The sequence below is a fragment of the Sapajus apella genome, unplaced genomic scaffold (genome assembly GCF_009761245.1).
Source record: "Sapajus apella isolate SASKATOON/1434 unplaced genomic scaffold, GSC_monkey_1.0 scaffold112, whole genome shotgun sequence".
NCBI classification, from domain to species: Eukaryota; Metazoa; Chordata; class Mammalia; order Primates; family Cebidae; genus Sapajus; species Sapajus apella.
In genome coordinates this window covers 2,883,764-2,901,066 of record NW_022437052.1, presented here as the reverse complement: position 1 = coordinate 2,901,066, position 17,303 = coordinate 2,883,764, and the positions used below count along the sequence as shown (strand labels likewise).

Genomic DNA, 17,303 nt, shown 5'->3' with positions numbered 1-17,303 from the left:
CAAAATTGAAAAATTTTGTGCATCAAGGGATATTTTCAAAGAAATAAAAAACAAACTACAGAATAGGGGAAAGTATTCATGAATTATTTCTCTAATAAGGGTCTAGTATCCAGAATATATAAAAAATTTGTGCAACTAAACAACAACAAAAACACATCCCAATTTAAAATAAAGTACGTATATAAACATTTTTTCAAAGAAAAGGATATAAATGTCCAATGAGCACATAAAAAGGTGCTCAATATCATTAGTATATAGGGAAATTCAAATCAAAACCACAATGAGGTACCGTACCCACTAAGATAGCTATAATAAACAGAATTAATTTTAATTTTAATGTGGAAAACAGAAAATAACAAGTGCTGAGGATGTGGAGAAAACGGAACATTAATATATAACTGCTAGAATATGAAATGGTTTAGCAATGTGGAAAACAGTTTGGCAGTTCCTTAAAAAATTAAACATAGAACTACCCTAATGATTTGGCAATTTCACTCTGAGGTAAATACACTCCCCCCTCCCTGCCAAAATTGAAAACAGATACTTAAACAAATACATGGAGATGTATATTCATAGCAACAATATTCACAACAGCTAACAGGTGGAAACAGCTCAAATGCCCATCAATAGATGAATGGATTAATAAACTGCTGCATGTAAATACATTCAAATAGTATTCAATGTCTAAAAGAAATGAAGTCCTGATACATGCTACAGTGTGGATGAACCTAGAAAATACTGTGTTAAGTGAAAGAAGCCAGACAAAAAAGCTCACATATTGTCTACCTACATAGAAATATTCATAATAAATGAAGCATGTCAGTAATAGGTAAATCCTCAGAGACAGAATGCAGACTGGTGGTTGCAAAGGCTAGAGGAAGAAAGAACAGGGAAAGACTGCTTAATGAGTATGGAATTTTCTTTTGGGGTGAGGAAAATGTTTCTGAACTAGACAAATGTGGTGATTGTATAACACTGTGACTGTAGTAAATGCCACTAAATGTCTCACTTTAAAAAGGTTAAGTTTATGTCAATTTCACCTCAAATAGAAAGCAAATAACATACAATTTTCCTCATTTCTCTTATTGATCTGAGTCTCCATTTCTATATAGTGGTGAAAATATTAGATACGCTCAACAACCATTTGTGGTTTAAAGCTCGGTATCTTGTGAAAAGTAGTCTTTCAGGATTTTCAAGTTGATCTTTATTTAAACCATCATTCTGTCAGTGATCCACCCACTTTTGCTTATTTCAGGGATGGCTCTCACCATATGAATATGGTGTGGCTGGGGGGTGCGGGTAGTGTGGGTAGAGTTGCTTCTTCCCTGGTTATCATCTAGCATCATTCATTATTGAAATTATAAGTAATCTGTCCTCTCTGCTTGGACAATGTGTACTGAGTACCCTGCTGGGTGGTGATGGGCCATTAACTATCTCTGAGAGGTCCAAGAAACACCTCCATTCTTACACACAGCTGGGTGGCTGCCCACAGCCTTAGCCCCTCACCTCATACACAACCCTGCTTGGGCACTCAGAGACATTTGGTTACTGTCCATGCTACCCTTGGGCATGCAGAGAAAGTCAGGGCCCCGCCTGTGCCTTTCTCGATGCTGGAAACACCAGGATGTTATCACCCTTGCCCTTCCCTCCTGCCTTGACCCCTGGGGAAACCTTCAGGGATGCTGCTTTCAATGACGGATCCCAGCTATGTTAGGATTCTCCAAACAGAGAGAACATGTGTGTCACACACACAGAGAGATTGATTTTTGAGAAACTGGCTCACAACCGTGGATGCTATCAAGTTTAAAATGTGTGGAGTGAGCTGGCAAGCTGAAGATTTAGGTAACGGTGGATGTTACAATCTTTATCCAAAGGCTAGAATTCAAGTTGAATTTCTCTTTGGTAGTCTAGAGATAGCATTCCTTCTTCTTTAACAAACATCGGCCTTTGCTCTTTAGGTTTTCAACTAAATAGACAATGCCAACTCACACTGTGGAGAATGATACGGCTTAACTTAAAGTCAACTGATTATAAATGTAAATCACATCTAAAACATGCTTTTACTGCAACATTCAGATGGATGGTGGACCAAATAACCGGGTACCATGTTGGACCGAATTGAAATATAAAATTAACCATCGGCCCGCCCGTCCCGCAGCCGCCGCAGGTGGTGGGGCGCGGTGAGGCAAGCGCGGCGCCCCCTCTGGGGCGGATGGAACGCGGCTTGGCGGGCGGGCAGTGCAGGCGTCCGCGGCGGGAATGGTGCTGGCGGCGGCGGTCGGTGCCTGCGTTCTGAAGCCCGAGAGGAGCCACAGCGGAGACGCCGCCGCTGCCTCCCGCATGCACAAAGCAGGGTCATCAGAAGTCTCTCGATGCAAAAGATGGTAATACCGAAAAACATTGCCCAGTGACAGTGAATCCTTGGCATATGAAGAAAGCTTTTAAAGTCATGAACGAATTAAGAAGGCACTGTAGGTACAATGGTCAGGAAGAACAAATATGGTTGCCACCTTCGGGGGCCTTATGACTGACTGCAGGACGTAGGCGTTCATCAAAGAATCACAAAAATAATATATTCTAATGACATCAAAATTTGCTATGCGATGTCACAATTGTGGCAGAAGACATGGAAATCTCTGCTCATAGAGTGGTGCTGGCCGCCTGTAGTCCTTATTTTCATGCCGTGTTTACAGGTGAGATGAGTGAAAGCCAAGCAAAGAGAGAATAAAAGAGGTAGATGGCTGGACCCTGAGGATGCTAATTGATTACATTTACACCGCAGAAATTCAGGTTACAGAAGAAAAGTACAGGTACTTCTTCCAGCAGCTGGTCTCTTACAGTTACAGGATGTGAAGAAGACCTGCTGTGAATTTTTGGAATCCCAGCTTCACCCTGTCAACTGCTTAGGAATCCGGGCTTTTGCTGATATGCATGCATGTGCCGACCTTCTGAACAAGGCCAACACCTATGCAGAGCATCATTTTGCAGATGTCGTACTTAGAGAAGAATTTCTCAATCTTGGCATTAAACAAGTGTGCAGCTTAATCTCAAGTGACAAACTTACCATTTTCTCAGAAGAGAAGATATTTGAAGCAGTAATTGCATGGGTGAACCATGACAAGGATGTGAGGCAAGAGTTTATGGCCCAACTGATGGAACATGGGCGGTTACCTTTGCTTCCTCAGGAATATTTAGTTCAGAGGATTGAAGAGGAAGCATTGGTCAAGAATAGCAGTGCTTGCAAAGATTACCTGATTGAAGCAATGAAGTATCATCTGCTGCCTACAGGGCAGTGTATATTAATGAAGAGTCTCTGGACCCCGCTGAGGACACCCGTGAACCTTCCCAAATTGATGGTGGTGGTTGGGGGTCAAGCACCAAAGGCTATCCGGAGTGTGGAATGCTATGACTTTAAAGAAGAAAGGTGGCACCAAGTAGCAGAGTTGCCTTCCAGGAGGTGCAGGGCAGGGATGGTCTACATGGCTGGACTTGTTTTTGCCGTTAGTGGCTTTAATGGCTCATTAAGAGTTCACTGTAGATTCCCACGACCCTGTGAAGGACTAGTGGACCAGTGTTGCTAACATGAGAGACAGGAGAAGCACTTTGGGAGCTGCTGTGTTAAATGGGTTGTTATATGATGTGGGAGGCTTTGATGGGAGTACAGGTTTATCATCTGTGGAAGCATGCAACATAAAGTCTAATAAGTGGTTTCATGTATCTCCCACGAACACAAGGAGGAGCAGTGTTGGTGTGGGTGTTGTTGGAAGTTCGCTCTATGCTGTAGGAGGTTATGACGGAGCATCACGTCAGTGTCTTAGCACAGTAGAATGCTATAATGCTACAACAAATGAGTGGACCTATATAGCAGAAATGAGCACCAGACGGAGTGGAGCAGGCGTTGGTGTGTTAAACAATTTATTGTATGCTGCAGGAGGCCATGATGGCCCTTTAGTACGAAAAAGTGTTGAAGTATATGATCCCACCACTAATGCATGGAGACAGGTTGCAGATATGAACATGTGCAGAAGAAATGCAGGAGTTTGTGCAGTTAATGGTCTGTTATATGTTGTTGGAGGGGACGATGGTTCCTGTAACTTGGCGTCGGTAGAGTATTATAACCCAACAACCGATAAATGGACAGTTGTGTCATCGTGTATGAGCACGGGGAGAAGTTATGCAGGGGTCACAGTTATTGATAAAACATTATGAGCCTGAAAGACATTTTCAGCATATTTATACATGAGAAACAGCCTTCAACAAGCATTTCTGAAGTGACTGAGAATCTAGCACTTCTCCACTTGGTAGCTGCACTTTAAGTATCAGCAGAAGATAAGATTGTCTGCCTTTATAGGCCTCGGATACTGAAGATTATTTTTGGTAGAAGCATCGTGTAGGCTTTTTCGGCAATGAGCAGCAGCTGACTGAATTTTCATAAGAAAGTTGGACTGCAGGACTTAATCTGTAGTCTTTAGACAACAGTTGCTTTCATAAAGACTAGTTCTTATCAGCCTTGAATGACTACGGATTATTTTGTGAAGGAGGATGAAGTCACGTGTGTTCTTGTAAAATTAATTTTATCTTTATTTCTCTAAAAATCTGTATACCCAGGAACTGAAAATCTTTGAACAGATATTAAAATCTACGTAAGTATACAAACTAGTTGAGGGATAAACTGTTTGCTTTTATAAAATAACTTTGATTATGTGAATATAATAAATTATGTGCATATAAATGTGGGTCTATATGCTTTCCTTTAAATATGTTTGAAAAGATGTTTGAATCTTGATTATACTCTTTATAATTGGCACAGTACTTTGAATTATGCCAGTACTACATTGAAAAACAGTTGTATTTTTTGATATTTAACAATGCTTAACACTTTAAATGCCACTTCTGAGGAATGGACCTGGTGTAACACACTTGAATATGTGTGATGCCAAACTTTTTAAAATAAAATATAAATTATACTTATTTATTATTTTCTTTAATTTTGGTCATGTTTTGGTGTGTATTTTTAATTTTTTTCTTAAAGTAACACTTTGGCATGAATATTACTGCAGGTTTTTGATGAATATAATGAATATACGGAATTCAACTGAATTTGCATGGCCTTAAGAATTTTTTCTGTGTGTATAAATTTAGCTGCTATTAACAGAAGAGAGAACTTTGTGTGAGTAGCCATGTGTGTTGATCAGATACAGTTTTTCTGAGATCTTCAATTAATCTCACTTTAAAAATGACCAAAACATGTCTTTCTTGAGTTATCTTTGAAAAAAAGTTTGTATATTAAAAAAAAAAATTAACCATCACAGCCACATAGAGGGAACCTGGGTCCTGAGCTATGAGTCTGCCAAACCAGCTCTGGACAGTTCCCCTGTGGGCATTTGTATGAGGGAGAATGCAGTTCTGCTTTATTGTGTCCATTATTTTTTCCTGTTACGGTTTTTTGTTTTTTGCCTGAATTCTAAATGACATCTACTCCCTTACGTTTGGCACATTAATTTGATACAGCATCCTGCCTCCCTTCTCCTGGGAAATCTAAGGGGCTAGAGAAAGAGAAGTGACTCCTAGTTCCCCTTCCATCTCCAAACTGTGTCATGCAAAACCCTTTTCTCCCGCCAACATCCAGGAGTTCATTGGCGTATTATTTAGTGTGTGGCATGAAAAGCCTCTTCTAGTTCACAAGTTGTCTCCAGTCTCCTTGGTCTGCCATGGGCCGAGTGTGTCACCTGAGCTTCACTGGGATGCACTAGTTGTGAGGAAGGAAGAGGAAACTGCATGTTTGTGTCTCAGATATTCAGGCCGATGCTCCACAGGCCATCCTGCCACATTCTGTTCCATGCCAGCCACATTCACAAACGGAGGGACTCAGCAGCATGATTCGAAACTCCCAGAGGAGCAAATTTCTTACCCTAGATGGAGTTCTTGCCTGCTCTTGGTTCGTGCAGCTGGGACAGAAAGGAGGAGGATGCAGGGCCTCCTTCACAGGGCAATGCAATTCTAGATTCCTAGTGCATGTGCAGACATAAATCACCTTTCTAAAATGACATACTAGTGTGCATGTGAGGTCACATGCATGTAAGCTTGCAGTTAACAAGAACTAGACAAATGCTTGATACTTTCTGAAGACCAGAAAATGACTTATTGAAAATGAAATCAGAAATGTGAACAGCAGGTTTGTACTGAAAATAATATGCTATGCAAGGATCTCTTATAACTGTCTTCACTAATCCTTGGTCAGTTTTCCAGGAGAATAGAGATGAGGACGATTCTTCCTTCTTTCCTTGCATATTCTCTGTACCCACTTTTCTCTTACCCTGTATGTCTGCTCCAGACTTCAGCGTTCCGATTACTTGTTGCTCCAGGGTGTTAATCTCACTTTATCTACTTGATCAAAGAATAGTACTGGTCAAAAGTAATTTAACTCAGATGTTGTTGCCTCCCCTCATCATGCTCTGCAAAGTGCTGGCTGCCACTTCACTACTCAACGGAAATGACTGTATGTGGCTGTAGTTCTTTGCTCTGAGCCAGTATTTTCTGCCAAACTAGCAGCTTTCTCTGCCAGTATCAATCTTCTCTACTTCATAGTGATGGAAGAAGCATTTTAAACCTCTTTTTTTGTGGGAAGACTTACTGCTAATTGCAATGGTAATGGAAAAATTGTCCTACTTATACCCATTGAATCAGTTTCATCATCCTTTTAATTTCAAATTGTATATTGAGTAGGGGAGCTTTTCGTATGTGTAAAAGTTACATGGTGAGATTTTTAAGTCTTCATTTATTAACTTAGTAGAGGATCTTATGCAGTTTCTATAGTTTGCATGTCTGTTCCCCAAACCTTATGTTGAAATTTGATCGCCAGTGTTGGAAGTGAGGCCTAATGGGATGTGTCTGGGTCATGAGGGCGGATCCCTCATGAGTAGATGAATGCCTTCTCCTTGGTGTGACAATTCTTGCTCTATTAGTTGCTGAGAGGTGGATGTTGAAAAGAGACTGGCACCTCTCCCCTGACCTTTGCTACCTCTCCTACCCTGTGGTCTCTGCACACGCCAGCTCCCCTTCACCTCCCACCATAAGTGGAAGCTTCCTGAGGCCTCACCAGAAGCCAAGCAGATGCTGGTGCCATGCTTCTTGTACAGTCTCCAGAACCATGAGCCAAATAAACTTTATTTCTTTATAATTCACCCAGTCTCAGGTATTCCCTTATAGCAACACAAATGGACTAAGACAACAGTCTTCTCTAAGCTTCACAGGGATTAAAAATCAAGGGTTCTCTTTAGTAGCAAGGAACCTATTAACATAATTTCCCTTCATTTTAAATTGAGTGGATTATCAATTATATGTCATCATTTTCTAATGAATAAATAAATAAGACCAACTATAGCAAGCATCCAAACTCCACCGCAAGCTCCTTTGGCCACTGAAGGCACCAAGGCTCTTTGTCTGTCGGTGCCACCTATGGTGGTCTCATCACTCCTGGTTTGTTGCCAGTGTAGCTGCCACATTTTTGCATTAAGTCGCAGTCATGGTCCTGGCTGCAGACAGAAGATCCACTCAGATGGGATTACTAAAAATGTTTGATAAAGGGACCATTTATAAAACTGTGTAGGAAGCCAGCAAGGGATGGTGAGGCACCCTGTGACTTTCAGCAGTGGGAGTCTGTCACTCTGCACCTGACAGGAGAAGTGGTTATCAGGACCTTGAGAGAGCCTTGTGGCTCTAAGAGATAGCTATGGAGACAGACCGTGATGCAGCCAGCCCTCCATGACCCTGCGTGGAGGGGCCAGAGAGAGGAATGAACACTGGGACCTCGGGCTCCAGTGTCCTCCTGGTGCGTCTCATCAGCCAAGCCCAGAGTGCCTTGCAGGGTGTCATGAATCTGGTCCATGCAGATCAGCCTCCTGAGGCTCAAAGCAAGGCACAGAAGGAGTAGAGAGTGCCTCAGGAGCAGCAAACAGAAATGCTGGGACACAGATGAGGATGGCCGTTTCAGCCATCTCTGAGTCTTCCTGCACTACCCTGCTGCCTGGGTGATTCCCAGGTTCATTTATAACTTCTCATCCATATCATAACAACCATGCTTCATAATGACCAAATCCTCCTTCACATGGAAAGACCAGTGGGGAGAAAACATCAAAGCCAATAGGGTCTGCTCATTCTCGTTGCTCCTTAAAGACTCGCTATGAGTGCCTAAAGATCTGAGACGGACTCTTGGTCATGGTTCCATACCTAACTTCCAATTCTAGTGTTTGGTGACTATTATAGAGTCACCAACTGTTTATTGAGATAATACATGAAAGAATAAATAAAAAATGGTATTTCCCCCCCAAAGTTGGCTTCATCTACAGCAACTATATGTCTTAGAACTTCTATAGCATCCTCATTTCAAATATTCTTACCCAGTGTTCCCATATAATTACAGTTATATTTAATAGGCCAAGTGCCCTGGTTTTTAGCTCTGAACACACAGTCACTGTAGCTACAAAGACCTGGTTTTAGCATGCCAAATATAAGTTCTGAGGGCAGAGATGGCAGCTGATAGATTACAGAGTTCATGTACTGAAGTTATCAGTACATGCTCAATGGCACATGGTAATACACCAGCCCTGAAACCAATTTTGTGTGTTCAAATGAAAGTACAAAAATCAATTACTAGAGAAGGATTATTTTTGTATTGCAACCTCTTGCCTTCCAGAGTAATTAAAAAATCATTATAGACCATATATCAGAGAAACACACTTTTTAACCTCTTTCCTGACAGACTTTTCTCTTACAAAAAAAGGAGAACATGACAACCTGTTTATTAAAAGGTAAGGAATGTCTTTGTTTTACTGTTATTTCTACTTGAATCCACAATGATTCTCTATTTTGATCGTTACAAACTAAGTTGTCAAATTTAGTCAGTTTAAAAGATAAGGAGAAGCGAGAGTCCTCATGCAGACCGTTATAAAACCATTTTTGTTTTATTAGTGACATTAGCATTCTATTGCCCTTTAAATGTCACAAGTTCAAGAGCATAGCTGTATAATTCTGAAAATATTTCCTCTCATTAAAATAAAGCACGAGTATACAGTTTCATAGGACATATATGACACAGAAATGGCAAAATAAGAACCAAAACGAGTTGGGTATGATTACACAAAAGAGGCTGGGTGATTTTTCCATCAAAGCGTTGTCATTGTTCTACCATTAAGCTAATCAGGAAAGGGTTTAATTTGTTTGTTAGCACCTGTTGCTTTTCTTTTATCATAAAAACCATAATTAGAAAAATGGAATTTGTTCACTGAGATGTGTAGAAATAGAAGTTGTAATACTTCATTCTAAAGGAAGGATTCACATCATAATGTATATGGTATTCTTCTTTCAGAAGTGCTTGCTACCTGGGAACAAACTGGGTATCATTTTCAATGTCACCTTATCATAGTTACAGAGAAGTGTGCAGTTACAAAATCACCAGTATCTCAAAACTCACAGTAAGCACAATCACAGTAGATTGATCAAAAAATTAGAATAGGAAAAGAGCAAAGAATAAATGAATTCTGATTTCTGTCAATGTCTCAAATCCATGTTTTAGACCATGTAACATAAGGGCTGAAATGTAATTTTCACCAATATTCTCAATAACTTATCTCCAAGAACACACGGAAAGAAGATTTCTTGCTTTATTCTACTCTCCTTATCACAAATCTTGGCATTTTCTGCAATTTTAAATTCTTATTTCATCTTTCTTTTTTCACTTATATCCAGGTCCTTTCAGCTAACTTCCAAACTACTTCTTTAAACAATCTTCTCTCGTTTTCCCCATTTCTCATGACTGTTCTGGTTTGCCATACATCAACTCCTTTCCCAGTCTTCGTATTATATATAGATATATATATAGATATCAGTCCACTGTTCTCTTATTTGTCTGGATTTGATATTTGATATTAGGGTAATACTAGCCTTATAGAATGAATTGCAAAGTAGTTCCTCTTTTTCTACTTTTTGGGTAGCTTTTGAAAGATATGTATTACATTTGCTTTAAATGTTTGTGGAATTCTCCACTGAAGCCATCTAGGGCTGTGTTTTTCTTCATTGTAAGATTATTTTCTTTTTTTTTTTTTTTTAAAGATAAGGTATCACTCTGTTGCCCAGGCTGGGCACAACAGTCCACCTGCCTCAGCCTGCCAAAGTGCTAGGACTACAGCTGTAAGTCTTCGTGCTCATCCTGTTGTGAAATTTTTATTTACCAGTTTAATCTTCTGGCTTATTATAGATCTCCTCTCATTATCAATAATTTCTTCAGTCAGTTTTGGTAGTTTAAATCCTTCTGAGAATCTGTTATTTTCATGTAATCTATCTAGTCTGTTAGCATACTTCATTCCTAGTACTACTTCCTTAGAATCTTTTTTATTTCCTCAAGGTCAGTAGCGATGTCCTGTCTTTCATTTCTTATTTTGGTAATTTCAGTATTCTCTCTTATTTTCTTCAGCATTCTAGCTAAATGCATTAATCTCGTTGGAGAAAAAATAGTTAAAATGAAAAATAATGCATTTATGTAGTCTTCTGTATTTACCTGCCTATTAACCTTTACTAGTGCTCTTTATTTGTTTATATAGATTTGAATTACTGTTTCGTATCTTTTAATTTCAGCCTGCAAGACTCCCTGCAGTGTTTCTTGGAAAGCAGGTTTGCTGGTGACAAACTTTTTCAGATTTTCTTTTTTTTTTTAATCGTACTTTAGGTTCTGGGATACATGTGCAGATCATGCAGGACTGCTGCATAGATACATACATGGCAAGGTGATTTGTTGCCTCCATCCCCCCAACACCTATATCTGGCATTTTTCCCAATGTTATCCCTCCCCAATCTCTCCACCCTCTGCTGTCCCTCGCCTAGCCCCCCACCAACAAATCCCAGTGTGTGATGCTCCCCTCCCTGTGTCCATGTGTTCTCATTGTTCAACACCCACTTATGAGTGAGAACATGCAGTGTCTGGTTTTCTGTTCTCGTGTCACTTTGCTGAGAATGATGGTTTCCAGATTCATCCATGTCCCTACAAAGGACACTAATTCATTGTTTTTTTATGGCTACATAGTATTCCATGGTGTATATGTGCCACATTTTCCTTGTCCAGTCTATCATTGATGGGCATTTGGGTTGGTTCCAGTTCTTTGCTATTGTAAACAGTGCTGCAATGAACATACATGTACATGTGTCTTTATAATAGAATGATTTATAATCCTTTGGATGTATACCCAGTAATGGGATTGCTGGGTCTAGTGGAATTTCTGTTTCTAGATCCTTGAGGAATTGCCACACTGTCTTCCACAATGGTTCTACTAATTTACACTCCCACCAACAGTGTAAAAGTGTTCCTATTTCTCCACATCCTCTCGAGCATCTGTTGTCTTTAGATTTTTTAATGATCGTCATTCTAACTGGTGTGAGATGGTATCTCAATGTGGTTTTGATTTGCATTTCTCTAATGACCAGTGATGGTGAGCATTTTTTCATATGTTTGTTGGCCTCATGTATGTCTTCTTTTGAAAAGTGTCTGTTTATATCCTTTGCCCGCTTTCCAATGGGTTTTTTTGTTGTTTGTTTGTTTTTCTTGTAAATCTGTTTTAGTTCTTTTTAGATTCTGGATATTAGCCCTTTGTCGATGGGTAGATTGCAAAAATGTTTTCCCATTCTGTTGGTTGCCAGTTCACTCTAATGATTGTTTCTTTTGCTGTACAGAGCTCTGGAGTTTAATTAGATCCCATTTGTCTATTTTGGCTTTTGTTTTCAATGCTTTTGGTGTTTTAGTCATGAAGTCCTTGTCTATACCTATGTCCTGAATAGTTTTGCCTAGGTTTTCTTCTAGAGTTTTTATAGTGTTAGGTCTTATGTTTAAGTCTTTAATCCATCTGGAGTTAATTTTAGTGTAAGGTGTCAAGAAGGGGTCCAGTTTCTGCTTTCTGCACATGGCTAGCCAGTTTTCCCAACACAATTTATTAAACAGGGAATTCTTCCCCATTGCTTGCTTTTATGAGGTTTGTCAAAGATCAAATGGTTGTAGATGTGTGGCATTGCCTCCGAGGCATCTGTTCTGTTCCGTTAGTCTATATACAGGTATCTGTTTTGGTATCAGTACCATGCTGTTTTGATTACTGTAGCCTTGTAGTATAGTTCGAAGTCAGGTAGCATGATGCCTCTCGCTTTGTTCTTTTTGCTTAGGATTGTCTTGGCCATGCCAGCTCTCTTTTGGTTCTATATAAATTTTAAGGTGTTTTTTTTCCAGTTCTGTGAAGATCATTGGTAGCTTGGTGAGGATAGCTTTGAATCTATAAATTACTTTTGGCAGTATGGCCATTTTCATAATATTGATTCTTCCTAACCATGAGCATGGAATGCTTCTCCATTTGTTTGTGTCCGCTCTTATTTCCTTGAGCAGTGGTTTGTAGTTCCCATTGAAGATGTTCTTTACATACTTTGTTAGTTGTATTCCTAGGTATCTTATTCTCTTTGTAGCAATTGTGAATGGGAGTTTGCTCTTGATTTGGCTCTCTGTTAGTCTGTTATTGGTGGATAGGAATGCTTGTGATTTCTGCACATTGATTTTGTATCCTGAGACTTTGCTGAAGTTGCTTATCAGTTTCAGGAGATTTGGGGCTTAGACGATGGGGTCTTGTAAATATACAATCATGTCATCTGTAAATAGAGACAATTTGACTTCCTCCTTTCCTAATTCAACACCCTTTTTTTTTTTTTCTTGCCTGATTGCTCTGGCTAGAACCTCCAATACTATATTGAATAGGAGTGGTGAGAGAGGACATCCTTGTCTAATGCCAGATTTCAAAGGGAATGCTCCCAGTTTTTGCCCATTGAGTATGATATTGGCTGTGAGTTTGTCATAAATAGCTTTTATTATTTTGAGATATGTTCCATCGATACCTAGTGTATTGAGAGTCCTTAGCATAAAGGGCTGTTGAATTTTGTCAAAGGCCTTGTCTGCATCTATTGGGATAATCATGTGATTTTTGTCTTTGGTTCTGTATAGGTGGTGGTTTACCTTTACAGATTTGCTTATGTTGAACCAGGCTGGCATCCCTGAAATGAAGCCTACTTGATCGTGATGGATAAGTTTCTTCATGTGCTGTTGCAGTCACTTTGCTAGTATTTAATTGAAAATATTTGCATCTATGTTCATCATGGATATTGGCCTGAAATTTTCTTTTTTTGTAGAGCCTCTGCTGGGTTTTGGTGTCAGGATGATGTTGGTTCCATAAAATGATTTGGGAATGATTCCCTCTTTTTGTATTGTTTGGAATAGTTTCAGAAGGAGTGGTACCAGCTGCTCTTTGTAAGTCTGGTAGAATTCGGCTGTGAACCCATCTGGACCTGGGTTATTTTCATAAATGAAAAACAATGCATTTACGTAGCCTTCTGTATTTACCTGCCTATTAACTTTTACTAGAACTCTTTATTTGTTTATATAGATTTGAATTACTGTTTTCTATTTTTAAATTTCAGCCTGCAAGACTCCCCTGCAGCATTTCTTGGAGAGCAGGTTTGCTAGTGACAAACTTTTTCAGTTTTTTTTTTTTTTAATTGTACTTTAGGTCCTGAGGTACATGTGCAGATCATGCAGGATTGTTGCATAGGTACATACTTGGCAAGGTGATTTGTTGCTGCCATCCCCCTATCACCTATATCTGGCATTTCTCCCCATGTTACCCCTCCCCAACATACCCACCCACCACTGTCCCTCCCCTAGCTCCCCACCCGAGGAGCAACAAACCCGAGTGTGTGATGCTCCCCTCCCTTTGTCCATGTGTTCTCATTGTCTTTGGGACCTTTTTTGGTTAGTAGGTTATTAATTGCTGCCTCAACTTCAGCCCTTCTTAGTGATCTGTTCAGGGTTTTATCTTCTTCCTGGTTTAGTCTTGGGAGGGTGCAAGTGTCCAGGAATTTATCCATTTCTTCCAGATTTACTGGTTTGTGTGCATAGAGTTGTTTGTAGTAATCTCTGATGGTAGTTTGTATTTCTGTGGAATTGGTGGTGATATCCCCTTCATCTCTTTTTATTGCATCTATTTGATAATTCTGTCTTTTCTTTTTTATTAGTCTGGCTAGCGGTCTATTTTGTTGATCTTTTCTGCCTCGTTGATCTGTCTAATATGGCAGTGGAGTGTTAAAGTCTCCCACTATTATTGTGTGGGAGTCTAATTCTCTTTGTAGATCTTTAAGAACTTGCTTTATGTGTCTGGGTGCTCCTGTATTGGTTGCATATATATTTAGGATAGTTAGCTCTTCTTGTTGTATTGATCCTTTTACCATTATGTAATGTCCTTCTTTGTTGTTTTTGATCTTTGTTTTTTTAAAGTCCATTTTACCAGAGACTAGGATTGCAACTCCTGCATTTTTTTTTTTGCTCTCCAATTGTTTAGTACATTTTCCTCCATCTCTTTATTTTGAGCCTATGTGTGTCCTTGCACATGAGATGGGTTTCCTGAATACAGCACACCTAAGGGTCTTGCCTTTTTTTTTTTTTTTTTTTTTGAGATGCAATCTCACTCTATCGCCAGGCTGGAGTGCAGTTGCATGACCCTGACTCACTGCAACTCCCATTTTCTGGTTTCAAGCAATTCTCCTGCTCTCCCTCCTCAGTAGCTGGGACTACAGGCACGCACCACCATGCCCAGCTAATTTTTTCTATTTTTAGTAGAGACTGGGTTTTACCATGTTGGCCAGGAAGGTCTTGATCTCTTGACCTCATGATCCACCCAACTTGGCCTCCCAAAGTGCTGGGATTACAGGCTTAAGCTGCCATGCTAGGCCAGGTGTTGACTTTTTATCTAATTTGCCAGTCTGTGTCTTTTGATTGGGTCATTTAGCCCATTTACATTTAAGGTTAATGTTGTTATTGTAAGGCTGGCTGCCTCGCAGAGGGTTAAACAGACTCATCCATCTCTCTCCACATCTGATAACTATGTCATCACCCAAGCTCGTTATCTGGCCTTGCCACACGGCTTCTCCTCACCTGCCTCCACATACCAGACCCAAGCCCACATTCAGCACTAAATTATGCATTTAACCCCCAGCCCGCTGTTGATAAACCCTGCAGGAAAATTTTTTAAAGAAGCCCCATCAGATCCTGCCCAGTAGCAGTCTGCTCTGTATGCCCCCGGAAGGCCCGCCTACCCATGACCACTAGCTCCAGGCATTTCCTGCTTCTTAATAGCCAATAAGATTGCCTTCACTTTGTTTCCCCAACAGTCAATCAAGGCCCAAGGTCCCGCCCGCCTACCTATGACCACTAGCTCCAGGCATTTCCTGCTTCTTAATAGCCAATAAAATTGCCTTTGCTTTGTTTCCCCAATAGCCAATCAATCGCCTTCTCTCCCCATAAAACCCCATGACCTAAACAGCCAGGCGTGACTTCTCTGGCCCCTCCCCGGACCACAGAACCTCGCCTGGGAGCTGAATAAATTAGCTTCTCATTTTCTTATACTTGCCTCAGTTTCCTCATTTTACCTCAGCAATAAATCTTACAGTTATGTGTGAATTTGATCCTGCCATTTTGATGCTAGCTGGTTGTTTTGCCCATTAGATGATGCAGTTTCTTCATTATGTTGATGGTCTTTACCATTTGGTACACTTTTGCAGTGGCTGGTACTGGTTGTTCCTTTCCGTGTTTAGTGCTTCCTTCAGGAGCTCTTGTTAGGCAGCCTGGTGGTGACAGAATCTCCCAGCAATTGCTTGCCTGTAAAGGATTTTATTTCTCCTTTGCTTATGAAGCTTAGTTAGGCTGGATAAGAAATTTTAGGTTGAAAGTTTTTTTCTTTAAGGATGTTGAATTTGGGCCCCCACTCTCTTCTGGCTTGTAGGGTTTCTGCTGAGAGATCTGCTGTGAGTCTGATGGGCTTCCCTTTGTGGATAACCTGATTTTTCTTTCTGGCTGTACTTAGCATTTTTTCCTTCATTTCTACCCTGGTGAATCTGACAATTATGTGCCTTGGGGTTGCTCTTCTTGAGGAATATCTTTGTGGTGTTCTCTGTATTTCCTGGACTTAAATGTTGGCCTGCCTTGCTAGGTTGGGGAAGTTCTCCTGGATTATATCCTGAAGAGTGTCTTCCAGCTTGGATTCATTCACCCCATCACATTCAGGTATACCTATTCAACATAGATTAGGTCTTTTCACATAATCCAATATTTCTTGGAGGCTTTGTTCATTTCTTTTCACTTTTTTTTCTAATCTTGCCTTCTTGTTTTATTTTGTTGAGTTGATCTTCAATCTCTGATATCCTTTCTTCCACTTGGTCAGTTTGGCTATTGAAACTTGTGTATGCTTCGTGAAGTTCTCGTGTTGTATTTTTCAGCTCCATCAAGTTGTTTATGTTCTTCTCTAAGCTGGTTATTCTAGTTAGCATTTCATCTAATCTTTTTTCAACGTTCTTAGTTTCTTTGCAATGGGTTAGAACATGTTATTTTAGCTCAGAGAAGTTTGTTATTACCCACCTTCTGAAGCCAGCTTCTGTCAATTCATCACACTCGTTCTCCATCCAGCTTTGCTCCCTTGCTGGTGAGGAGTACTATAGTTCCTTGAAGGAGGAGAGGCATTCTGGTTTTTGGTGTTTTCATCCTTTTTGTGTTGGTTTCTTCCCATCTTCATGGATTTACCTACCTGTGGTCTTTGTAGTTGGTGACATTTGGATGGGGGTCTCTGAGTGGGTGTCCTTTCTGTTGATGTTGAAGCTATTTCTTTCTGTTTTTTTAGTCAGGCCTCTCTGCTTCAGGGCTGCTGGAGGTCCACTCCTGACCCTGCTTGCCTGGGAATCACCTGCAGGGGCTGCAGAACAGTAAGGTTGCTGCCAGTTTCTTCTTCTGTTACCTTTGTCCCAGAAGGGTACCCACCAGATGTCAGCACTTCTTTATGAGGTGCCTCTTTGGATATACAGGGGTCAGGGAGCTGCTTGAGGAGACAGTCTGTCTCTTATCAGAGCTCAAGTGCTGTGCTGGGAGCTCCATTGTTCCTTTCAGAGCTGCTGGGCAGGTACGTTTAAGTCTGTTGTAGTGGAACTCATAACCACTTCCTTTCCCATGTGCTCTCTCCTGTGAAGGTGGGGATTTGTTTATAAGTCCCTGACATGCTGCTGCCTTTTTTCAGAGATGCCCTGCCCAGCAAGGAGGAAGTCTAGTTACAGTCTGCCAGCAGAGGTATTGCTGAGCTGCCACAGGCTCTGCCCAGCTGCTATGTAAACTTCCTTGTGGTTTCGTTTACAGAGGTACAGTTAGAACTGCCTTGGTAATGGTGGTCTGCCTCAATACTGGCAGA

At 40.5% G+C, this 17,303-nt stretch overlaps 1 pseudogene; it reads left to right on the top strand.

Moving 5' to 3' along the window:
• The first annotated feature begins 2,592 nt into the window (after nt 1–2,592).
• LOC116537596 lies at nt 2,593–4,316 on the top strand (annotated as a pseudogene).
• Nucleotides 4,317–17,303: the final 12,987 nt, after the last annotated feature.